At 42.7% G+C, this 27,300-nt stretch overlaps 1 protein-coding gene across 6 annotated transcripts in view; it reads right to left on the bottom strand.

Moving 5' to 3' along the window:
* The window catches only part of kcns3 (potassium voltage-gated channel modifier subfamily S member 3), a 76,860-nt gene that overhangs the window by 39,269 nt on the left and 10,291 nt on the right, over positions 1 to 27,300 (bottom strand). For 3 of the 6 annotated variants that reach the window (XM_062983987.1, XM_062983972.1, XM_062983976.1), the window contains exons 2-3: positions 6,293 to 6,402; positions 52 to 217 (exon numbers count right to left, since the gene is read on the bottom strand). The gene's annotated coding sequence lies outside the window, so the exon portion shown is untranslated. The remainder of the gene's footprint in view (positions 1 to 51; positions 218 to 6,292; positions 6,403 to 27,300) is intronic. The other 3 variants (XM_062983979.1, XM_008117237.3, XM_062983983.1) reach the window with 1 other exon arrangement.

Genomic DNA, 27,300 nt, shown 5'->3' with positions numbered 1-27,300 from the left:
CAAGTGAATGACCAAATTTGGTAATTAGGTTAATAACATTTCAATACTCACCAAAACTGATACAAAGTCTCTTCTTAAAGCATGTGCCAGTTCCAGAAGCATTTCTTGTTGTAGAAGAGTCTATCTACAAGCATATTGGTATGGCATAGAAAATAGGGTTGAAATTATTTTTCTAGATAAGGACAGCCACCCGCAAGTTCAAAAAATGATGGGGCACCTGCAGACAGAAAGAAGCAATGGCGATGTTATCATCAGTACTCTTTCTGGAAATACTAATAAGGAAAAACAAGGTGAGGTAAAGAAAAGGAATGGCATATAAATCATGGCAGGAGTAAAATAAAGTTAGAGAGTTCTTGGGTTATAGTTAAAGACACCCTAAACCAAATTGACTTTGTAACATCTTAACTGAAGCATAAGCGAACAGCAAATAATGCTTTGGAAATCTTTCACCAACTTATATTCTTTTTACTTCTACACACAGATTCCTCTTTACATGTTTTCCAGTAACCATAGTGATGTTTAGCTTGCACAAACCATATGGCTAATGCAATCTAAAAGTTAGCTCCAAATGTTGACCTGCAAATCAAAATTGCAGTAACAAGAATTTACCAAATTTTGACATCATCAATCGTTGTGTGATTTTTTTTTCTGCAGGAGGGGCTTTTAATTGATGGGTGCTACACCTTTGCTACTGATGTATTTTTACAATTCAATTGTGTTCAATATTCTACAGCTAGCCATTCACATTTACTAGGATTAGAAGCACTAAAAACCTGCAAATATAAAATAAATATTTAAAAAAATAGTGAGCATCTATCTAGAAATCTCTTCAGTCCTTCGATGTGACTCTATACTCAACATCTACTGGAGGCTAACCATAACAGCTGCATTGAAAGACCTAGAGTAATAAAATCTATAAAAGTTAAATCCATAGATATGGAGGGTCAACTGTAACTATGACACTATATTCTCCTGTTGTTTGTGGTTTTATCCTTCTTGCTCTGAATTGTTTTGAGTTGCCACTGTGCTCTAGATAAATTGTCCATTTCTTTGGACTTTCCTGCCTGCATCTTTTAAATCTTTTCTAATCTAAGCCACATCAATAACAAAGGCTTTCAGAGGATTATGTGGCTTGAGTGTGTGCAGTTCTTGTGGCCTTTCTCAAATGTCAATTCTCAAATGGAAAAAGCCTGAATGATAGCTCAACAAATACTTCACTGCTACATTTCTGAACACCATGCCTATTAGAACAAACCTTTCGGATTCAGCCAAATATGGACCTCCTACTACTACAAAATTTGCTTTTCACAGAAAAAGAAGAAATCTGGGCCTGGCCAGAGCTTGAAACAGAGGGTTTCAAACTACTAAGCCTATGATTTCATAATATTGAGCAATGTCAGCTGAAATGTATTAATTCTACAGTGTAAATACACTGAAACATTACGTACTGTAAGTGTGATTTATTGTTATAATTGTATTATTTTACTTTGTTTAATAATGTGTATTACGTTGTTATGTAATGTTTGTGTTGCTTTTATGACTGTAAACCGCCCTGAGTCCTATCCGGGAGATAGGGCAGTATATAAATAAAGATTATTAATATTATTATTATTATTATTATTATTATTATTATTATTATTATTACTTCAGTTATCATAGGCTTATGTATCTAGTTCTGAAATTTTCAGAGAAGGGAAGATGCAAAATCTTTTTAAAAAGCACAACATGACTATACTTTAAGAATTAACCACTTATTTCTTATTAAGAGAAACAGAACTAAAATAGATTCATATTGTCTGGCAAATTGGATATAAAAACTTATGAAAGCCAATTTTGTTACAGGAAATATTCAAGGTTCAGCAGTTTTCTGGAACACTAGGCTATGATTCACTGTTGTGACTGCATTGATATCACCTATTATTAATTGTGAGTGGCTGAGTTACCTAGTCTGAGTCATCCACTAAATTAGTTAAGGGATACAGGTTCAGGCAATATGGAAAAGTTCCTTTCTTCTAGAATAGTGGTTCCCAACCAATGGTCTGTGGACCATACATTGTCAGCAAGAAAGAAAAAAAAGTAATCCATGGGAGTCTTTCACAGAAAGCCTGAGTCGACGCAGCATGGATGTCGAGGAAGGGGTCGTGCAAGCATAATACATACACTCTCTCTTCTTCTCCTGCCGACCCTCCCCTCCTCCTTCACCCCAAATACAGCCCTGTAGACGACCAATTCTCTCACACCAGAAGTGACTTGCAGTATGCTCTCAAGTCGCTTCTGACATGATAAAAAAAGCCTGTGAACAGGGCTTCATTCTTTGCCTCAAGAGGGGGGGGGGGGTCGCTTCTGATGTGAGAGTATTGGTCGTCTGCAAAGATGTTGCCCAGAGGATGTCTGGATGTTTTGATGTTTTATCATCCTTGTAGGAGGCTTCCCTCGTGTCCCCGCATGGAGCTGGAGCTGATAGAGAGAGCTCATCCGCGCTCTCCCCAGATTGAATTTGAACCAGAAACTTTCAGGTCAGCAACTCAACCTTCAAGTCATCAGTCCTGCCAGTAAAAGGGTTTAACTCACTGCACCACCGCATCTCTTTGCCCAATGTTGGATTCTTCCTTCCTTAACTGCTCTTGAGGCTTCTACTGCTGGAGACCTATTTGAAGTTTCCTCCCCGTCGCCTGGGCCAGTAAATGAGATTCTGGCAGCAGCAACCTCAAGCCCAGGCAGGGAAGGAAAAGTCCAACATTGCCATTATTGCCCCTCCCTTAGATCCTTCCTTTCTTGCAGCCTTAGGCAGCAGGGGGCTGGGTTGCAAGAAGGAGACTGCAAATGGGGCTCTGGTAGCAGCAGCCTCCTCAAGAGCAGTTATGGGAGGAAAGGTTCAACAAATGGAGGAGGTTGGAAGGGAGGCATTTGACCCTTCCTTGCTTGCCTGGGCTTGAGGAGACATCTCTGCCAGAGACCCTTTTGCAGTCTCCTTATTTCAACCCAACATCCCCTCCTGTCACCTAGGTCTGCAAATGGCTCTCTGGTAGCAGCAGTTATCTTTAAGGTTGTTGTGTGTTTTCCAGGCTGTATGGCCATGTTCCAGAAGCATTCTCTCCTGATGTTTTGCCCACATCTATGGCAGGGATCCTCCGAAGTTGTGAGGTATATTGGAAAAAAATCTAAGCAAGAAAGGTTTATATATCTGTGGAAGGTTCAGGGTGGGAGAATGTTGTAATTAATCACATTGTTTAGCACTAATGGCCTTGCCAGATTCATTTCCTGGCTTCTTCCTGCCTGGGAGATCTTTTGTTCAGAGGTGTTAGCTGCCACTGATTGATTCATGTCTGGAATTCCTCTGTTTTCAGAGTGTTGTTCCTTATTTACTGTTCTGATTTTAAAGTTTTTTTTTAATACTGGTAGTCATATTTTGTTCATTTTCATTGTTTCCTCCTTTCTGTTGAAATTGTCCACATGCTTGTGAATTTTAATGGCTTCTCTGTGTAGCCTGACATGGTGGTTGTTGGAGTGGTCCAGCATTTCTGTGTTCTCAAATAATATACTGTGTCCAGGTTGGTTCATCAAGTGCTCTGCTGTGGCTGGTTGAATTACTGCAGTGCCTTTCATGTTTCTTGATTCGTGTTTGGGCAATGCTGCGTTTGGTGGTTCCTATGTTATCTTTAGCATCTACACTGTAGAATTAATGCTGCTTGATTTCACTTTAAATGCCATGACTGAATGCAATGGAATCATGGGAATCTCAGGCAGCCCAGTGATAGGTTTCCCTTACGGCCACCATAAGTCAGAAATGATTTGAAGAAATGATAACACCAACCGCAATAACAACAGCAACATCTTCTGAGTTAATGACTCTGATGAAACAGGATTTCCAGCATTTGCTTTGACCAGTACAGTAAACTCAACTATGCTTTTTTGCATTACATGTGTTGGGGTGTTGTGTGGTTCCTATGCTTTATGGCCATGTTCTAGCAGCATTTTATCCTGACGTTTCACCTGTATCTATGGCTAGCATCTTCAGAGGATCCTCTGAAGATGCTAGCCACAGGTACAGGAGAACTATCAGGAAAAATGCTGTTAAAACATAGCCGCACTGCCCGGGAACCACACAACACCCCAGTGATTCTGGCAACGAAAGCCTTAAATGATACATTAAATGTGTTGCTTGTGGTGATGGTGTTAAGTGCCTTCAGTTCAACTTATGGAAACCCTACCATTGGGTTTTCTTAGCAAGTTTTATTCAGAGGATATTTACCATTGCCTTCCTCTGAGGCTAAAAGAGTATGACTTGCCCAAGGTCATTCAGTGTGTTTATATCATAGAGCAAGAACTGAAACCTTATTATCTAGAGACCCATTCCATTGCTCAAGCCACTTAACCACATTGGTTCTATGTGTTAAATGTATATTTTCTCAGTGGAATTCATGACTGAGATGAATTTATCACATAAGAGAGAGCTGCCCATATGCTGTTGCATACAGATTCCTTAAACAGATGAATGCAGATACATACACATGTATTCAGTCTATTTCTGTTCGATATATAGATGTTGGCAGAAAGGAGGAGAGAAGAGAGAAGTGATTATCTGCTGCAATAATACTTAGATATCAATACAGTATAATTAGAGGCTAGCTATGCTCATAATCCAATATATGTATTTCCTTTCCATAAATTTTATCACCTGAAAGAAGACAGAAACACTGCAGAATTGTCTGGATGTAATAATATGCCAAGTCAATCAGAAGTCTGTTGTAAAATACAATATTTTTTTCCGGCTGAACTGATTTTAACAAGACTTGGACTTAAAATTGATGACCCAGTCATCTGTACAATGTTCTCTTCTGATGAAATGCAGCACACTCAGTGACTCAGTGAAAATGGAAAGATCCCAATGGCCCTTTAAAAATACCTGGGCGCAATTGAAAGATCACCTGTAAATCTCTGTCACCTCAAGTTAAAGAACAAGCACAAGGATATCATGATATTTTAAGATAGTAAATTATCTTGAAGAAAGCAAGCATGGTGTGGTGGTTTGAGTGGTAGATCACTCTGGATAACAGGATTCAAATCACACTCCCTTGGCCTCAGAGGAAACCAAAGACAACCCTGCTGCACAAGTCATGTGAATTAAAACCCATTGATAGCTTTGGGTTGCCATTGTTTGGAAACAACTTGAAGGCACACAGTAACAACAGCCACAAGAAATCTAGGGTGGACTTACACTGACCATTTATGGAGTAGCAATTGCTGGGTCAGCCCCAGGATGGTTTAGACCACCACCTTCCCTCCAGCTGCTGCAGAATTGGGAAAGAGTCATGGTCATCCATGTGGGGATTTGTAAAAGGAACCATGATGTAATGGGTTAACTGGAAAGACATGTGTCAGCAGCTGATTGTCTAAGCATGCCAGGAGCCAACATTCTGATTGGCTACTGTCTCTGGCTTGCTGCTGAGAGAAACGGTTTGAATGGGCACTTTCACCTCAAAGAACGAAGAGGTAAAAGCTATGGAATTAATGGCTGCAGACCCTCTGAAGCCTGATAATTTTTTAAAGGCGATGAGGCATATTTAAAGACTGTTTTAAAAGGACTGTTTATTCCCTCTGATCTCTGTAAGGAGTTAGATTGTCTATATTGTTGCTGTTTGAACTATTGAACTGAAGTAAAGTTACTGTTGCTTATTTCACAAACCTGGGTGGCACGTTATTACACTGTAGGGTAAACTTTGGTTCAGAAACTGTGGTAAAGCTTCTATTTATTTACATCTGCAACATCCAATAATCCAGCAGTACCAAGCCAAGATGGTACCAGCCTCAATTGTTCACATAACCATCTTGTATTCCCCAGGCTCAGGTGGCTCAGGAACATGGGATGACACTCACTGTCCACCCTCCCATTTCTGTTGTAGCAGCAGCCAGTGGCTGCAACATGGCTCACGTGGATCGCTTATCACCTGGCATGATATTGGTTGGGGTGCCAGAACAACCCAGGAGTGGGGCGGGAATCACCCTTCTTTTATCCCTTTCCTTCTCCATTCTCCCTGGTATCCCTGGTGAATGCCATCTCATGTCCCCAGACAGACTGAGCCTGGAGAATATGGGGTGGCCATGCTGATGGTTCTGTCTCAAAACTGGCCTCACTGTTTACATGGACCCAAAGTCATGGTTTGCTCTGAATTCTCAGGGAGAATACCCAGATTGAATTTGGAGCAACACGCAACTGTGGTGAATGTGGTTCAAGGCCACCTAATGTGGCCTTGGATTGCATGAACCCAGATCAACTACATGTTTTGTTTACCTGCCATGGAGCCGAGTTGTTCACTCTTCAAGATAAGTGAGCAGTAGATGTGCCCTTAAATCAAGTTTCTCTTCAGTTTGTTGTTCATCAGTTATAGATCTGCGCAGTGACTGAAGAGAACCAGAGTAGCCAGAAATCATCACTAAACCACATCAAGAACAATACACTTTCTTCAAACTAATTTAAAAATAATTAGTATGCTTTCTCAGTTTCTTTTAACAATGTTCAGTTACTAAACAGGGGCAAAACCCAACAAATCAGTACTGTTTGAGATGAATTGTGAATGCTGTATATTTTATTAAAATTTGATTTTCAGGTGCCTCTCACAACATTGCCTTTCAGATATGGGGATTTGTAATAGATCCAGGGCTGGTGAAATCCATAAGACGGCCTAAAGGCACGCACACACAAGATTTTTGATCTTTGTTAAAAACATCCAAGGGCAGTCATTTACCATTTTTGCAAAATATATTTTGAGTAAGGGGATCTTGACTTAGCACAGATCCAATAAACCACTACAAATAGACCATAGAGTATGGAGCAAGTGGCCACAAAGGCAACAACAACAGGCAGAAACACACAAGCTCTATCGGGAGAATTCACACTTCTTTGGGCCAGCTTAGAAAAGCCCTATGTTCTCCACTTGATGAGGAAGCCAAATGTGCTCACAATCTCTCTTCAGATCATCTTTCCAACATGGAAAGGTTTGAATACCTTCATTAGATTATTCGTCACACAGAATATATAAAATCACACTGGGGGAGGCAGAACTCTATGCATTGCCATAGATAAACTTTGGAAAACCTGCCTTAGGCTGTCACCATAACAGAATAGGTAAGCTTGCACTGCAGTGACTTGGCATATCAAAATGCAATGCAAAATGCCTATGATACATTTTTAAAAGACTTGTTTATGTTCCAGATGCCCTCTCATAACTGAAGGGTAATCGACTGGTAAGCAATAAAATAGACAGAGGCAAAAATATAACAGGGAGGATCTATAAGGCAATTCACTGCATTAGTATATGAACCATTAGCTTCCCATTTTTTAACCTCTAACAGTACAAGGTTGATTCCATAAAATCTAAAATGTGTGATTTTAGAAGATGTATGCCTGGAGATTTGTAAGGCAAATATAAAGATAATAAAAAGGCAAACATAAATTGGAACTTGTCATCCATTGAAAAAGTTGTGATTATTTAAATATATGCGGCACACCTATATTTCTGTCATTATCAACAACATTATTTTACTTAAGCCATGCATGCATTAAAATGAAATGAAACAAAAAAATCGTTGCCACAGATCATGTACTTAATTAGAAGGATTACCTTGCACACTTAATAAGAAGGATATGAGAGAATACATGGAAATTGGTTATTTCATTACTTCAAACAGGAAGATACAATATGGGTTACGCCGAAATTTATTTAAGAATGCGGAGAAAACGCACTTCCAAACATGAAAGTTGTCAAGACCTTTCATCAAGTAGCAACTGATAAATGGATTTTTTTTTAAAAAAAACATACAGACTGAATATCCCTTATCCGAAATGCTTGGGATTAGAAACAATAAATAAATAAATAAATGTTTTGGATTTGGGAATATATGCATATATATATACATCAGGAGAAGCCCTTCTCTTGGTCCCACTACCATCACAAGTACAGCTGGTGGGAACAAGAGGGAGGGCCTTTTCACTGATGGCCCTGGAGTTCTGGAACTTCCTCCCCAAAGTTCCAGAACTTTGTTGTTTTCTGGCTTCTTTCTGTGGTATCAGCCCTTCCCCAAAAACCTATAACCCATAATAAGCTATGACTAGGCAGCCAGTGATTACTATCAAGACTCATCACTGAAAGCTATTTCCGTTCACGCAGCCAAAGATTGGGAGCTCATGATTTTTAGTATAATATTTTAAGGGCAACTGAGTGGCCTAAGGCCCAGGGATGTTTAATAATAATGATAAATGTAGTTATTTATTATTCTTATTTTATATGGTTTATATAATGTGGCTAGGTAATGTGTTTGTTTATTGTGTACTTGGTTGGACTGGAGAAATGATGTTGTGTTTTTAATATCTAATTTTTGTTTTTTAATCATTGGTTCACCGCTTTGAGTCCCATCCGTGGGGGAAAAGCAGGATATAAATAAATAAATAATACATAATGCATGTATGTACATAATGAGATATCTTGGATATAAGACCCAAGTCTAAACATGAAATCCATTGGTGCTTCACCTACACCTTATACACATAACCTGGAGGTAATTTTATACAACGTTTGTAATTATTTTGTGCATGAAATGAAGTGCACACTGTACTATCAGAGAGCAAAAGTGCCACTATCTCAGGCATCCATGTGGACAATTTTGGAATATTTTTGATTTCAGAATTCAAAATAAGGGATCCTTGCATTCTCATTCATTGCCTGCCGCATGAAGAGGGCAGTATTGCATGGCACATTACTTTCCAGCCACTGCATATGGCACATCCATATTCATAGTATTGGCCATGTTGAATGAACCCAGCCATGTCTAATGTGTGATCATCATTCCGTATCTGGCTACAGGCATTTGTTTGTTCTGATAGTGGATCTTGCATAGGAAAACAATGCATACTAGTGAATATTAATACTTCTGCTGTTAAGGGTTATTAGCTGGGAGATACAGCTAAACCACCAACATTAAAGAGACTTGTCTACGCAGCAGATACATCAAACATGACACACAGATTGGACTCCGGTTGTGGAAGCCTCACTGTCTTTACCCCTGAAAAACCCAGATATCTAGAATAAAAAACAGAACACCTCAGATCTCTAAAGAAAACAACAAGTAAGCATGGCACCAGATACAAACAAAACTGAGCATTTTAAGACAAAACCATATTAGAAAAGACATGCAGCCCAGTGCTGACATGTAGGAAGGGCATCTTCAGGGGGCTTGTATTCTGTCCCTGGGACCCTCTTGGGGCCACAGGGATGTAAACAAAACTTAAATGATCAAAAGTTAACTCTTGGTTTAAAAAAAAACAACTGGTAATTTTGATGTTAAACCAAGCAGGGAGTTCTGTAGATTATTTCAAGGTGTGAATTGCAAGGCTTAGAGTTTTGCAGGAGAGGCAATTCATTCCTTTTTGGGAAGAGGAGACAGAAAAAAAAGGTCCAAGACAATCAGGGCTCACAAAACCACACAACTCTCTTCAATCAATCACCAGTACAGTTTCCATAGTGCTTGTATTCAATTTGTTCCTTCCTTATCCAAGAAATCAATGACACAAAGCACTACAGTAAGACTTTAGGTAAAAAATAAATGTTTCCCCTCGACATTAAGTCTAGTCATGTCCGACTCTGGGGGGTGGTGCTCATCTCCATTTCTAAGCTGAAGAGCTGTCATTGTCCGTAGATGCCTCCAAGGGCATGTGGCCGGCATGACTACATGGAGTGCCATTACCTTCCAGCCAGAGTGGTACCTATTGATCTACTCACATTTGCATGTTTTCAGACTGCTAGGTTGACAGAAGCTGGGCCTGACAGTAGGAGCTCACTCCACTCCCAGATTCAAACCACTGACCTTTTGGTCAGCAAGTTCAGCAGCTCAGTGGTTTAACCTGCTGGGCCACCAGGGGCTCCCAGTAAGACTTTACTGGAGTCAAATTAAGGGAGGTTGATACTTCATGAGTGACATGAGTTACATGAGTTACAAAGACCTCTAGATGTGAATGAATTAGATATTGCTGTACTCCACCGTCCAGCAGCCTCAACCAATGGTGAGAGTTTATGGGCATCAGGAGGATATAGACAGTCCATCATGTTCCTTATCATTGTAGTAATTTCTATTCTTACTTCACACCCAGAATCCTTGCAAACTAATCTCAATCATGTTGGTGCCCTTCTGGCCAGTCTAATGAACATATTATCTTAATATGGATTTTAGAATCAAGTAGCAGTCATGCTCAGTCAGATGTGCAATGCCCGCAGTTCTTGGATTGATTCAAAATGTTACAATGAGGGAAGACGTGAAAACCAAACAAACCATTTCAATTAAATGCCCACAAACTTTTTTGACCCCAAACAAACCTTTTCATATTCTATTGAGCCAGAAATTTGAAAAGAGGAATCAATTTCTGACCTCAGACGGTTGCTTTCATGGCATGCAGCTTTGAGGTTTCTTTTTTGCCATACTAGTAAAATGAGATAGTCCATGCAAAAGTACAAGATAGTGCATCCAGTAAAATTTTATCAGGAATATGGGATCACTTTTTGATGATAAGAGTGCATATGTGCCTTCATATCACCTATTGATTCATGGTGGCCCATGAATTTCATAAGGTTTTTGTAGAGTACATCACAACTAATCCATACAGTATGCAAAGGGATCTTGTAGCCTCAATAGGATTCAGAGAATTATATTGGTAGCATAAGCTTTCATAGAGTCAAAATATTTTTCCAATGCACCTGAAAGCTTATGCTACGAACTTCCTTCTCTTAGTTTAAAGGTGCCACTTTGCATCCTGATATTCCAGCATACTATATCACACAGTTATATTACTTTAACACTGACAGAACATGGAGGTCTTACTGCCATATAAGGAGATGTGGGGAGCTCTTGTCTAAAAGATTGCTCAATTGCTCTTCACAAAACAGGTGGATTGATTCAGTAAAGGAAACCATGATCCTGAGTTTGCAAGACCCGAGCAGAGCTATTGATAACCAAGGTTCATCATTCACAGCATTGTCATCAGTTTAGGGCGACCTGATGTCAAATAAAATCAACAATTTTGCAAAATATTTTTTTCCAGATTTTTCCAAATCCTGCTCACTAGTATGTGCAAAAGTCAATTTAAGACATGTCTCTGGGCAAGGGCCATAACCCAGTGCACAGTTGAGTGTGCCTAAAACCACAGAGCTCAGATGCATAGATTTCAAATGCTGTCCTCAACTCAACTTGGTATTAGTCTGATCCAGAAGGGTGGTCCAGAAATCTATTTTCTTTCCGCTACAGTGGACAAGATACCCCTGGGTTTTTAATATAAACTACTGCCTGAAAATATACTTATTCAGAAGCAAATTACATTGAACTAAGTGGAACTCACTTTAGAGCAAGGATGCTATAGACTGATCTTCCCAACTGCTGTCCAATGCCATTATCTCTCCCTTGCAAATCAAATATGCTGTCGGAGAACTGCAGACTGGCTACACTTCTGTGACCAACACATCAAAGAAAAACTTCACCCTATAATTAGCTCCAGTTGAATCAATAAACCCAGCTTCAGTTTATCTACAACCTTCCCATGCAATTCCTATAGCTGAAACGGAAAGATGGAGCCCTTGCTTGCTTTTTATTCTGCGGCATTAGAAGAACCAATTATTAGAGCTGCCATTTTCATAGTCCAAGACTAATTTATAATCTGATTTAGTTTCACTCAAGATGCAATAAAGCTAACAAAGAACTACAAGGTAGAGAAATATTGAGTGTTTTACCCTGAAGCACACATTTTCCATTTACAGCAAATAGGTCTGTGAGTACAATTAAGGAAAATGTTAGTGCGGCATTAAAAAGTCAGAAAGAACTTAGATTCGCCCTTTTCAAATGAGAAAGAGAGAGAGAGTTGTTTTTCTTGTCACTTCCCTACCCATTTCAGGACCAAGAGTTAGGGTGGCAGTGTGCATCCCCCTGCTTGGGACCCAGTTGGTGCAAGGTGGACCAGAATCTCAGAGGCCACAACAGCAATCCTTCACCCAACTCTTCACTTGTTCAGCATCTGGAAAACGGAACCAGAGTAGGCTTTCCTGCTCTTGGAGAGAACAGAAGGATACCTAATCTTCCTTTCCTCCTTTTTTTCCATGTAAGGAGTTGACTTGAGCAACTGCAAGTCGCTTCTGCTGTGAGAGAATTGGCCATCTGCAAGAACGTTGCCCAGGAGACACCCAGATGTTTTACCATCCTATGGGTGGCTTTTCTCATGTCTCCACATGGGAAACTGGAGCTGACAGACGGGAGCTCACCCCACTCCCCGGATTCAAACCTGACAGCACAAGGGCTTAACCCATTGCACCACTGGGGGCTCCTTCCTTTTCTACTAAAGCTATTATTTTTTGGCAGTATCACATTGCATGAATCTTGTGTATCTCCCTGTGTTGGTATGGGAGCAGCAACAGTTCTGGGTCCTCTAACCACTGATGACTCTGGAGCATATACTCCAATTGCAGAATTGAGAAGCCAGCTTCCTATATCTGGATAATCCGTCCCATCTGAAAAGCATACATTGGTTACACAGCAGTGGCAGCCGAAATATGCAGAAAAGCAAATAGTCTCAGTGCTCCATATCCTGCACTGCAGGTCAGTTAACATGCGTGCATTAATTTATCAAGATGTTAAGCCACAGATGATGGGAAAATGGACACTGGAGGTCTGGTAATAAAGCATCAGAAAAGGGGCCATTTCAGTGCTGGGATACCTTGCAAAAGGCTACCACAAATGCAACCACTACATCATATCATTTTCTTTCCCCGTGCTGCTCTAAATGACACAGACCACACAAAAATTGGTTTTTGTTTGTTTGTTTCCCGGTACGTGAAACGATACCATGAGAATGGCAATGCACCTCACAAGCTGTCAGATCCTGTAGTCCATTAAGAAGAATATTTCAATACTGAGATTTGTGTGTGTGTGTGTGTGTGTGTGTGTGTGTGTGTGTGTGTGTGTCAGGAGCAACTTGAGGGAATTGGCAATCTGCAAGGAAAGTGGACTCCCAAATGTTTGAGGTTTTTACCATCCTAGTGGGAGACGTCTCTCATGTCCCCACATGGAGAGCTGGAGCTGACAGAGGGAGCTCATCCACACTCTCCCTAAATTCGAACCAACAACCTTCAGGTCAGCAACCCAACCTTCAAGTCAGCAGTCTGCCTGCACAAGGGTTTAATCCATTGTGCCATTGAGATGGAAACTAGCCATACGAGGGGTTCTTGAGGACACCAGAGGTCCTCAAACTAAGTTGCATGGTCCGAATGCAGCCCTCCAAGGTAATTTACCTGCCCCACACCTTAAACTTTAGACTTAGGACCGCCCTAAGTCTGAAAAAACTTGAAGACCGACAACAACAACAACAACAACAACAGTCCTAATTTACTTGACTTGACTATTTCATCAGCCAAAAGCAGGTCCCCATTTTCTATTGAAATACTGGTAAGTTTATGTTGGTTAAAATTGTTCTTCATTTCAAATATTGCATCATTCTTTCACATTTTTTTGTACTACAAGTAAGATATGTGCAGTGTGCATGGGAGTTTGTTCATTTTATTTAAAACTATAGTCCACCCCCTCCCCAACAGTCTGAGAAACCATGAACCGGCCCGCAGCTTTAAAAGTTTTTTCTTTTGGTTTTTTTTTTTTTTGTGTGTCAGGAACAACTTGAGTAGCTTCTGGAGTGAGAGAATTGGCCGTCTGCAAGAACATTGCCCAGGGGATGGCCGGATGTTTTGATGTTTTTACCATGCTTGGGGAGGCTTCTCTCATGTCCCTACATGGAGCTGGAGATGATTGAGGGAGCTCATCCGCGCTCTCCCTGGGTTGGATTCAAACTAGCAACCTTCAGGTCAGCAACCCCACCTTCAAGTCAGAAGTCCAGCCAGCACAAGGGTTTAACCCACTGCGCCTCTGGGGGCTCCTTTCCATCAGTGAAAACAGATGACACAATCACAATTCAAGAGCAATGTGACCATGGGAGAGCTATGATGCCCTACAGTAAGCCCCATCACCAGACATTTCTATCCTGCCATAATTGTGCTTTAACAGCATCATGAGCCCTAAGACCCTGCATGGATTAATAATAATAATAATAATAATAATAATAATAATAATAATAATAATAACTGTATTCTTGTATCCCACCACCATCTCCCCAAAGGGACTCGGGGAGGCTTACACATGGCACAAGGTACCTAAAACAGAACATATAATAAAACACAACTTAAAAATACAGTCGAATAAAACACATCTATATATATAAAAGAGTGATGGAATCCTGGCACCGAGCAAAACAACAAAACTAAACACCTCCCAACCTTGAAATTTCAGAACACAACCCATCATCCACGCCTCTAGGTTGATACAACAAAAAGAAAAGAAAAATAAAGTCCTAATTAGAGGGAGAGCAATAATTGTTTTCATCCAATTGCTGCCAGTTTAGAGGGCTAATCTCTGCCCACTTCGTCTCCTAGCAACCAGCTCAGCCAAGCACAGCCAGGGTTCAGTTAGGGGACAGGCAGACTTAGGCTATCTAATTTGCACTGGATTATATGGCAGTGTAGACTCAAGGCCCTTCCACACAGCTATATAACCCATTTATAATCTTATATTATCTGCTTTGCACTGGATTATCTTGAGTCCACACTACCATATAATCCACTTCAGTGTGCATTTTATACAGCTGTGAAGAAGGGGCCTCAGATAATCCAGTTCTAAGCAGATAATAAAAGATTATCAATATACAGTAGAGTCTCACTTCTCCAGCATAAACAGGCCGGCAGGATAAGTGAATATGTTGGATAATAAGAAGGGATTCAGGAAAAGCCAATTAAACATCAAATTAGGTAATCGTTATACAAATTAAGCACCAAAACATCATATTATACAACAAATTTGACAGAAAAAGTAGTTCCATGCGCAGTAATGCTATGTAGTAATTACAGTAGAGTCTCACTTATCCAACACTCGCTTATCCAACATTCTGGATTATCCAACGCATTTTTGTAGTCAATGTTTTCAATATATCGTGATATTTTGGTGCTAAATTCATAAATACAGTAATTACTACATAGCATTACTGCGTATTGAACTACTTTTTCTGCCAAATTTGTTGTCTAACATGATGTTTTGGTGTTTCATTTGTAAAATCATAACCTCATTTGATGTTTAATAGGCTTTTCCTTAATGCCTCCTTATTATCCAACATATTACCTTATCCAACATTCTGCCGGCCCATCTATGTTGGATAAGTGAGTCTCTACTGTACTGTATTTACAAATTTATCACTAAAATATCACAATGAATTTAAGACACTGACTACAAAAACATTGATTACGAAAAGGCAGACTGCATTGGATAATCCAGAACATTGTATAAGTGAATGTTGGATAAGTGAGATTCTACTTTAATATGAAATAATTACTGGGATAGAATAATGCAGAACAATATAATCTCTAAAACCAGGACAGTAAAAAAGAACAACACTTTGAAAGCAGGGAAATTGAAAATTCCACAAAGGAAACAATCAGGGCCAGCTAACACCTCCCAAGAAAGGATTCTTCCAGAAAGGAAGCTGAGAAGGGATGAAGCACTGTGTATTACCAAAGTCATTATTATTAATATCATTATTATTATTATTATTATTATTATTATTATTATTATTATTGTGTTACGGTCAACCGTGAAAATGAATACAATCTGGCTCCAAGTATTCAAAAACACTAAAATCTGAATATATAAAAATTAATGTGGTATAATAAAACAGAACAATACAATCTCTAAAATCAGAACACTAAATAAAAAACACCACTCTGAAAACAGGGGAATTCCACACAGGAAACAATCAGGGCCAACTAACACCTCCCAACAAAGTATTCCTATCATCAAAGTCTGGAAAATCCTCTGTTTTCTCAGGGCCACAGATAGTAGAAGCACATAAAATATCACAAAGAACACCACTCTGAAAACAAGGGAATTCCAGACAGGACACAATCAGGGCCAGCTAACACCTCCCAACAAAAAATTCACTCAGGGAGGAAACAGCCAGGCTTTAAATCTGCAAGACCATTACATCCTAATCATTTTTCCTAATTTCAACATTCATACTTGCCTCCAACAGAAAAAAATATATTGTATATTCACAACCTTTCGGAAATAATATCCCCTGATGGAGCAGCGTGTTAAAGCACTGAGCTGCTGAACTTCTGGCCGCAGGTTTGAATTGGGGGAGCGGAGAGAGCCCCCACTGTTAGCCCCAGCTTCTGCCAACCCAGAAGTTCAAAAACATGCCAATGTGAGTAGATCAATAGGTGGGAAAGTAACGGTGCTCCATGCAGTCATGCCAGTGGCCACATGACCTTGGAGGAGTCTATGGACAACGCTGGCTCTTCGGCTTAGAAATGGAGATGAGCACCAACCCCCAGAGTCAGACATGACTGGACTTTATGTAAGGTAAAACCTTTACCCTTTACCTTCACTACCACCAATTCCTCAATACTTTATTTCCCATACCACCAGACTTCGCCACAGCAACGCGTGGCCGGGCACATCTAGTAGGCATATAAAAGAACAACTTAAAACTCAATCACAACAGTGCTCATCAACCAATGGTGGTAAGCTTCTGTAAATGTGGCCAGGCTATAAACGATCGGACAGGGAATGAAATAAGCGAAAAGCTGTAACCATAAGATGAGGGCATGGGATGAAGTGCAAGGCTGAATAACAATTGTGCAGATCAGCTAGGGACTAGGCATTCTCAAAAACTTGTTTGAACAGCTAGGTCTTCAGGTCCTACAGAAGAAGGACAGTGTGGGGCTTGCCTAATCTCCCTGGAGAGGGCGTTCCAAAAATGGGACCACCACTGAGAAGTCCCTCTCCCTCGTCCCCACTAACCGCGCTTGTGACAGTAGTGGGGCTGAGGTCTCACCGGCAGATCTTGGAGCCCACGCTAGTTCATAGGGGGTGATGAGGTCACAAAGATAGGCCGGAACCAAACCGTTTAGGGCTTTGTAGGTAATAACTTGCACTTTGAATTGGGACCAGGAATTTATCAGCAGTCAATGGAGCTGCTTTAGTAGGAGCATCGTGTGCTCCCTATAGCTAGCTCCAGTTAGTAGCATGGCTGCCAATCTTTGCACCAATTGCAGTTTCCAAGCTGTCTTCAAAGGCAGCCCACGTAGAGTGCATTGCAGTAATCCAGAGAGACCAGGGAATGGGAGCAATAATGTCACAAGCTGCCACTCTTTTTGTTCATTGTCCTGTTTTGGCTACAAAGCACCACAAACCCTAATCAATGATTCCAACTGATACTGCTCAAGCCATTTCGATTTTGAATTTAATTCTCACAGCAATGGAAATGGAACAGTATTTCTGTGGCTTCAATCCAAACAGAAGTTAGAGAAAACATATTCTCACAACTACAGTCTGAAACAGGTTTAAAATTAAATCACATCAGTGGTCACATAGGGGAAGAATATCTTCCCCTCAATACACAAACCTCATCTATGAACTTCAGAACTGCTACCAGAGAAAGGAGTCATTTTGTAGTCAGAGAGCAATGAGAAATCTATGTTCCTTTTGTTAACTTCACCTCTGTCTTGAACTATTAAGTATACTGAGTACATGTTGAGATGTGATGCTGTCAGAACCCTGCTACTAGAGCCTGGATGTGGCTCTGAGTTTCAGGGTCACTGACATTGATAAGACACCTGCGTCTCAGGACTCGGAGAAGAAACGGCTGCTGGACTTGGCGGGGAATTTGCGCGGGGTTTTGCTGAGCGGGAAGAGACTTTTCAAATGAGGGGGAGGGTATATAAAGGATGGTTGGCCGGAGACTCCCATTCTTGGCTTTTCTGATGTTTATGTTTCCTGCAGTAAAGTTTCTGGTGATATCACAGAGAGTCTCGTGTGTTCATTCAGGAGCGGCTGTAGTGAGCTGACACTAAGCCAAGAATACGGACACCATCCCGCTGTAGCGGTGAGGTGCAACATGCAAGTGGAGGATGAAGAGCTCTTGGGCGCAGGAGGAGGAAGGTCGGGAAGGGCCACTCCCGAGCCAGACGCTGAGTTCCACCAGCTGGCGGCCCTGGCGTCATCCACCGCTTATGCCCAGCCGAATGGGGTAACCCAGAGGCGTGGAGTGGTGCAGGGAGACAGCACCGGAGGAGAGGAAGATTTACCTTCCCCAGCCCCACAAAGGATGGTGTTTCTGGAGGAGAGGATGTCGGCGATGGAGACCACCCTGGCAGTAATGTCGAGGGCGATGGAGCGCCTGGCGTTTTTGGCGGAGCCAGAGAGAGGAAGGGAACTTCGGGCTGGCTCAATGTGGGACATGAGCGTGGGAAGCAGCCAGGGCTTTGCAGACCTCCCAGCACCGAAGGGAAGGGAAATGCGAAAGGAGCCCGGCGCCCGGCCCAAGACCCAAACAAGCCTGACGCGGGTGGAGGAGAGTGACGACGAAGGGGAAAAGCCTCCGAGAATCCCGGCTACGCTCCCAGCTGAGACCCTAGTGCCCCTGGCGAATGCCGGGCGTGGCACAGGGCCAAGAGAAACAGCAGCGGGGTCCACTGGTCCGCAAGGGGGCTTGCGACGGGCGGAGGATTGGGGATTGCCGCCACAGGGACCCCTACCGAGACGAGAGGAACTAAGGATCGAGTTTGGGGGAGAGTCCTCTGAACTGGATTTTTTCCTTACCACGGTGAGGGGCTATATGGAGGACAATGCTCACACTTTTAGAACGGAATCCAGCCGGATCTGGGCCATTGGTGCAGTGTTGAAGAGGGGAGCGGCTAGCTGGTACGTTCAGCTGCACGCGCGGCGCGACCCATGTCTGGGGTCAGTCCGACGCTTTATGGGGGCCCTGGAGACCCGTTTCCGAGATCCATTGGAGCAGATCCGGGCGAAGGAGAAGTTGAAGACCGTCTCCCAGGGGCAGAGGTCGGTATCTGAGTATGCGGAGGAATTCCAATGCCTCGCCGAAAAGGTGCCGGAATTGTCTGCAGTGACAAAGATGGAACTCTTCAAAGAGGGGCTCAGGCGGGAGATCCTCTCCTGGGCTGTGCACCGTGATGAGCCTGACACACTGCGCGGATGGATTCAGCTGGCGGGGCGCGTCGAGACATCGCTGGCCCAGGCGAGGAGGCACCGAGGAGGGCTACAGCAACGGCCGCAGATGAAAGAGGGGAGCCGGAAGGAGGGATCAGCCCCAGCCGGGAGGAGAGCGGAGCCGACAGGGAACGTGAGCGCCAGCAGGAGTGGCTGCTTCGTGTGCGGCCGGTTGGGCCACAGGGCTGCCGAGTGCTGGCAGAGAAAAGGGGAAGGCGGAGGCCCGCCCAAACCAAGAGCCGTGGCAGGAAAACGCGCCGAGGAAGAACCACCGATGAGGCACCATTCGGGGGGGTTGGTAAGTCAGGACAAAGCTATGATAGTGGTCCCCATTCAGCTTGAAAATGGCAGCAAACAAGCAACCTGCAAAGCATTTGTGGATTGTGGATGTTCCAGGAACATCATTTCCCCTGAATTAGCCGGGGGATTGGGATGCGAAAGAACGAGCCTAGAATCCCCAATAGCATTTTCGCAGTTGGACGGATCCACAGCATCAGGATCGTTAGCTAGGCACAGTGCCAAAGATGTAAAGTGTAAGATAGGGAGTTGGGAAGGAAAGGTGTCATTTGTGATATCACAAATAGCCAACTATAATGTTATACTAGGCATGCCGTGGCTGGGGCAGGCCAACCCGCAAATCAACTGGGAGGATAAGAGCATGATTTTCGGGAGGAGCTTGGAAGAAGGGAGCCAGGAAGTCAAGAGGGAGCCGGGAAAAAGGGGGGAGGAAGACTCTATCAGAATAGCAGAACTGGCAGATAAATTACCCCCAGAGTATCGGGATTTTGTGGACGTGTTTGACGAGAAGGAAGCAGACAATTTCCCACCGAAGCGGAGAGTTGAAGTGAAAATAGAGCTAGTCCCAGGAGCAGAGCTTCCCAAGGCAAAGATATACCCGATGTCGGCTAGGGAAAAGGAGGAACTGAGAAAGTACATTGATAAAAACCTAGCGAGGGGTTTCATAGAACCTTCGAATTCCCCTTTAGGGGCACCTGTGTTGTTTAGGCGGAAAAAGGACCAAACGCTGAGGCTCTGCATTGACTACAGACGCCTGAATGCAATCAGTACTGTAAATAAATACCCTCTACCCTTAGTGAAGGACTTGATCGCCCAGTTATCGGAGGAACAGATATTCACTAAATTGGATTTAATTGAGGCTTACCATAAATTGCAGATCAACCCAGAGGACAGGTGGAAGACGGCCTTCTCCTGCGCCTTCGGATTATTCAATTATTGTGTGCTCCCATTCGGTTTATGCGGGGGAGGGGCCGCGTTCATGCAATTAATCAACGAAGTGTTGCATCCATTATTGTACAAGGGAGTTTTTATTTTTTTAGATGATATATTGATAATGTCTCGGACCAAGGAGCAACACGTAGAACTAGTCAGGGAAGTCCTACAAAAGTTGAGGGAAGCGAAGCTGTATGCGAAACTTGCCAAGTGCGAGTTCAATAAAGACCAGATAGACTTTCTGGGGTATAGGATTTCCTCCCAGGGAGTGGCGATGGACCCTGCGAAGGTGGAAGACGTAAGGGGGTGGGAAGCCCCCAGAACACGGAAGCAGCTGCAATCCTTCCTGGGGTTCGCAAACTTCTATAGAACATTTATCAAGGACTTTGCGCGCCTCACTTTGCCATTAACGGATTTGTTAAAGACTAAAGGCAGGGGAGAAACAGCCAAAGTGAAGGCCCCTGGGGCCAAACTGACCTGGACAATAGAATGCCAGGAAGCTTTCGAAGCCCTAAAAAAGCGTTTTACTGAGGAGCCTGTCCTACAGCACCCTGATATGTCTAAGACCTTTGTAATACATTGCGATGCGTCAGACCGGGCATATGGGGCAGTCCTGCTGCAGAAAGACGAGGGGGGGGAACCTGAAGCCATGTGGCTATCTGTCGAAAAAGTTTAGCGATACAGAAAAAAACTGGCCGATTTGGGAGAGGGAAGCCTTAGCGATTCTGAAAGCACTAGAGTGCTGGAGACACTTTCTGGAAGGGAGTGGAACACCGTTTGAGGTGTGGTCTGATCATAAAAATTTACAATATCTGAGATCCCCTCGCAAACTGTCAGCGAAGCAGATTAGATGGGCCCAATATTTCAGCCGTTTTGATTTCAGACTCAAGTTCTTCCAGGGGAAACACAACATACTCGCTGACGCTCTCTCTCGGATGCCTCAGCACGGGGGAGGAATTCAGGAATCTGAGGGGAGCCTTTTCCTAGATAAGCAATGGGGCCTGGCAGTACTGACTCGAGCACAAGCGGCCAAAGAAAACAAACGTACTGCCATTTCCACGGGGGGAGGAGAAATATGGGAGGAAGAGTTGAAGCGAGCATATGGAATGGACGAATGGTTACAAACGAACAAAGAACAGGGAGAACTGTGTGGGGATTTGGTGTTTGTTAATAAGAAATTGTATATTCCTGAATGTTTGAGACAAGAAATGTTAAGGAAATGCCACGATAACAAGGGTGCAGGTCATCTAGGCCCTACCAGGACTATTAAACTGTTGGCCAAACAATGCTGGTGGCCCGGAATGAGGAAAGACGCCAGGGGGTACGTCACGCAGTGTGAATTATGTGCAGAGGGCAAAACACCACCTGGGAAGCCCCAGGGGCTATTGCAGAAGGTGGTAGAGCCCATGAGGCCATGGGAATGCGTGGCAATGGATTTTGTAGGCGAACTACCCCCCAGCAGAGGCCGCAGATACATTTGGACAATATTGGACCTATTCTCAAAACAGGCACACTTTGTGGCCCTGCCAAAACTCCCCTCGGCTGAAAAGCTCGCGGATTTGTATGTAAAGCATGTATATCGCCTACATGGGTGCCCCGACAAAATAATTAGCGACCGGGGAGTCCAATTCACTGCAAAATTTTGGGGAAAATTCTTACAGCTGTTAGGAGCAGAAAGGAACCTGAGCTCGGCCTTTCATCCCGCGACCAACGGGGGGGTCGAATGTACCCAACAGACACTGTGCCAATTCTTGAGGATGTACACCAATTATAGACAGGACGATTGGGCGGACCTTCTACCGTTTGCTGAGATGGCTTTTAACGGGGCCGTACATTCGGCCACAGGTCGTGCCCCATTCGAAATAGTATACGGACAGGAGGTGGCACCTTTCCCCAGGCTACCCGAGTGGAAGGAAGGAGAGGGCCAGACCGACAAGGAATGGCCGGCTAAAATTAAGCAAGGGTGGCAGAACGTGGTGGAGGCATTGCGGGAAACACAAAAGAAGTACAAGCTCTTTGCAGATCGTAGGCGCCGAGAGGGGGACAAATTGGGCGAAGGAGATCTGGTTTGGCTGAGCACAAAAAACCTGAAATTGGGGTTCCCATCTAAGAAATTGGCTCCACGCTATATAGGGCCGTTCAGGGTGGCAAAAAGAATAAACGAAGTGACCTATCAGCTGAGGCTACCCAAGGACCTAGGAAAGGTACACCCGGTATTCCATTGCAGCCTGTTAAAAAAGTATAAAGGAACTCTGGACAGCGGAGAACAATAGTTGTGTTAAATCTTTTCCTTCCAGGACGAAGGGGAGGAGGACGCCATGTCAGAACCCTGCTACTAGAGCCTGGATGTGGCTCTGAGTTTCAGGGTCACTGACATTGATAAGACACCTGCGTCTCAGGACTCGGAGAAGAAACGGCTGCTGGACTTGGCGGGGAATCTGCGCGGGGTTTTGCTGAGCGGGAAGAGACTTTTCAAATGAGGGGGAGGGTATATAAAGGATGGTTGGCCGGAGACTCCCATTCTTGGCTTTTCTGATGTTTATGTTTCCTGCAGTAAAGTTTCTGGTGATATCACAGAGAGTCTCGTGTGTTCATTCAGGAGCGGCTGTAGTGAGCTGACATGATGCTACTTCCAAAGGTTCAGTCGGAGTGTCTCACATAGTGGGGTGTAAATGGTACAAACAGAGGGAACCTTTCTTGAATGCAGAGTTCAGAAAGCTGGCTATTCTGGGTGTACAAAGGATTCCATGATCCCCTGGTTTTGCTTTATTGCAAGGAGGGAAGGGGGTCACTCAGTCACGCGGGTGGTAAGCCTTCTAATCCAACATCAATCTCCCTTTTGAAGTACCATCATTCGATTTCCAGAGTCATGTCATTACTAGTCAAGCCTGCAAAGCCCTGAGCTCTCTCACTGCAGAGGTATTCTTTGAGAAATAATGGGATCATTTCCATCCTGCATCAGGCCTGATTTGCAGCCAGAACCTCCGTATTATTGCACTTCATAAGCAAAACTATCTTGGCAGTATTGTGACTTTTTACTGCTTGGGAAGATTCCGTTAAATAATACGGATTACCTTGAAGGCCCGATGCCACTTATTCATTTGCCCTTTTCCAAATGTGCTTTTTGCTGGGAAATGCCGACATATCTTTGGAATGACCACTATGGGATTGTTTCCTGATGTAGGATTATTCTGCCTTTTTCACAGGGTCATCACAAGACAAATTCTGACCTCTCATCTATACTTTGGCCTCCAGAGAATTACTTGAATTTTAACCAGCCATTTCTCATGGCTTTTTAGCTTTCCTTTTGCTTACTCTCTGTTTTACAGTCCAGTAGCATCCTGCTTGCTTTCCTACTGTAAATGACAGATCCTTTACTTGTATAGCGACGAGAACAGTAGGAAAAAGAGGCAGAAGAGCATTTGACTATCCAATTTTAAAGTATTCATGGTAATGTTTATATTTTCACAGTAATTTTTACCTGCTTTATAAGATCTATTGCAGACTTTGAGAAGTTTAGGGTTTGCTGATGCCAATCCAGTAATTAGGTTTTCCCCCCAGCTTCAGTACCAGGTTTGCTCCATTATAAATTATTAAAATTGCTGCCAGTCTGCTACTGAACACAATTCACAGTGCTGGCTTTAGCCTATAAAGCCCTAAACAGTTCTGGCCCAGCTTATCTGTCTGAACGTATCTCCCCCTATGAACCAGCCCAGATGCTAAGATCTTCTGGGGAGACCCTGCTCTTGGTTCCACCATCTTTGCAGGTGCGACTGGAAGGGATGAGAGACAGGGCCTTCTCAGTGGTGGCCCCTTGGCTATGGTGCTCCCTCCCCAGCGATATTAGATCAGTTTCCTATCTCCTGGTTTTCAGAAAGTCAGTCAAAACCTGGCTGTGGAACCAGGTGTTCGGGGAGTAGCATTACTACAGTGCAGTATACATCCATGGAGCCATTATAAACGAAGTAGCTTGTACTATGACTGTGGGACTAGGTGCAATGTTTTTAATATGTTTTTGAAAGTCTTTAATTGTATTTATGTGTTATTTGATTTTATAGTTTAATGAGTTATGCATGTGTTTGCTTTTATGTTTTAATGTGGCACTGAATAATTGCCAAAACTGGAAGCCGCTCTGAGTCCCCTTTGGGGTGAGATAGAGTGGGGTAGAAATACAGTAAATAAATAGTAAATAAAATTTCATGTTACTCTGCTAAATACAGGCACTGGATCCTGTTTCATTTTGGAAGCTAAGTAGGTTAATAGTTGGATGAGGGGCTGCCAATGAATCCCAGGTGCTGTAGGCTATATTTCAGAAGAAGGAATTGGCAAACCATCTCTGAGATTTTCTTGCCTAAGAAAACCCTATGAAATCTATGGGCCCACAGGCAACTTGAAAGCAGGCACACACTCACACAGCTTGCTCATTGAGAGTAAAATCTTTTTAAAAATTAATGTGCTGGTATTTTTGTTTTGCCTTTGCTTGCACCAACCCTGGAATGTGATCCCATGAACTTCCCTGAAACTGACTTTGACCCCAGACCTAAAATTTCTCCTACACTATTAGTTCCCACGGCAAAATCAACATATTTCATTTAATTTTATATATTTATTATTTATATTATTTTGGTCTTCATCAGCTGGGGAAGAGGGAGACAACATTACTATCTGAATTGATTTAATCAGTTTAATTTTAAACTGTTTTTACTTGTTTTTAACAACTGCATTGCTTTAATTAATTTTATCTATGAGCCATCTAGGCTCCCTATCCAAGAAAAAAAGTAGCATACTAAATGCATGAACGAATAAACAAATAAAATAACTAATAAACCCTGAGTTTACAAGACCTGAGCAGATTCTTGGGAGTTCTCTCATTTATAGGTTCTCCATGAGTCTGAACTGACATGATAGCAAATAACAAAATGAACTTCCATACAATTTAAGCTAGACAAACTCGAAAATCAGGACAGTAAATAAAGAACAACACTCTGAAGACAGCAGAATTCCAGACATGAAACAATCAGGGCCAGCTAACACCTCCTAACAAAGAATTTCCCTGGGCAGGAAAAAGCCAGGCTTTGAAGCTGCAAGGCTATTCAGTTGTTTGAGTGGTCCAGCATTTCTGTGCTCTCAAATAATACATTGTGTCCAGGTGGTTCATCCAGTGGTCTGCTATGGCTGGCTTCTCTGGTTGAATTAGTCTGCCAACCAGCTAATCAGCTAATCACCTCCCAACAAAGGATTCCCTGAGACAGGAAGCAGCCAAGCTTTGAAGCTGCAAGGCTATTCAATGCTAATCAAGATGATCAATTGAAACATTCACTCTTGCCTCCAACAGACGAGAGTTATTTCTCCCACCCTGGACCTTCCACAGATACATAAGCCTCACTTGCTTAGTTTCCAACAGAAATCACAACCTCTGCCATAGATATGGGTGAAACGTCAGGAGTGAATGCTTTTGGAACATGGCCATACAGCCTGGAAAACTCACAGCAACCCAGTGATTCTGGCCATGAAAGCCTTCAACAACACAATTTAAGGTAGTCTTTCATTGTCAATGTGTAAAGTCTCAAAACAAGCATCATGTACATCTATAACACGTTATCTCTAAGGTTTTGCTACTGGTTGATTAAAGTTATGTTTTTAACTTTTAAGCCTACTCCTAAAAATATAACTTGCCCATCTTCATGAGTGCAAAACAAAATATAAGGGCCTAAGGTTGTTCATGGGTCACTATGCTGGTGTTAATGCAGTGGAAAATACACATTTGCAATCATGTCAGGTCTAAAGAGGTTCTGAAAAATATATTTTCCTGGAGACATTTTCTTCTTCTTGTGATCCACTTTCCCAGTCCCAAACCCCTGCACCAAAACAGAGCAAGGCTCATCCTGCATGCACAGAAAGGGGCCATTTCATAACATTTGTTTGTTTGCTTGTATCTAGGAACAAAACGCTCCTGAATTTCAGTGGCAAAACCAGTTGCATAGGATGCATGCGCATTCTCTATGCATTCCCAAAGAACACTGTCCTTAAACAGGCACGAGTAATTTACGTAAAATGAATAGCACCATTCCAGTATTTTGGCATTTAAATGTGTGTGCTTGTTGTTCCCATGTTCAAGCTATGAAGTGCATTTTTTTTTAATTTGGAATCTTGTGTATAGACTTAGAACACATTCTGAACATAGTATGATTATACAATACTCTGAAAAAAATAAAGCAGGGCTAGCCAAACAGAGTCCACTAGGACAGACAAGATTACATCCTTTTCTCTTCTCTAATTGAGTGAACTGTTTTTTCACTTTTTATTGCACTATTTTTGAACTTAGTTTGCATAAATCAAAGTAAGGTGAGGATAACAGTGCAAAGTGCAAAGGAGACAGAAGCTGGGACATTTTTTTAAAGTGGCTGAAAATATAACAGAGGATTAATCCAGACTGCTCCTGCTAAATGTGGGCACTTGAGTATGGACGTTTGAGTATTGAGCTAAGACTCTTGAGAGATCAGGATTCAAATCCCTTCTCATCCCTGGAAACTCACTGGATGACTTTGGCTAAGTCACACTTTGTCACCCGAAAAGCAAGCCTTCTCTGGATAAATCTGGCCAGGAAAACCCTATGAGAGGGTTGCCATAAATGGAAGTTATCATGAATTTTTAACATCTACGTGAAGACGTTGGGGGAGATCATCCAGAGTTTTCGAGTTCAATGTCATCTATACACAGATGACTTCCAACTCTAGCATTCCTTTCCACCTGCTACTAAGGAGGCTGTTCAGGTCCTGAACCGGTGCTTGGCAGCTGTGATGGTCCGGATGGGTGTAAACAAATTGAAATTGAATCCAGACAAGACAGAGGTCTTCCTGGTCAGTCAAAAGGCCAAACAGGGCATAGGATTACAGCCTGTGTTGGATGGGGTTACACTCCCCCTGAAGA

The sequence above is a fragment of the Anolis carolinensis genome, chromosome 1 (assembly GCF_035594765.1).
Source record: "Anolis carolinensis isolate JA03-04 chromosome 1, rAnoCar3.1.pri, whole genome shotgun sequence".
Taxonomy (NCBI): domain Eukaryota; kingdom Metazoa; phylum Chordata; class Lepidosauria; order Squamata; family Dactyloidae; genus Anolis; species Anolis carolinensis.
This window is presented reverse-complemented; position numbering and strand designations above follow the sequence as displayed.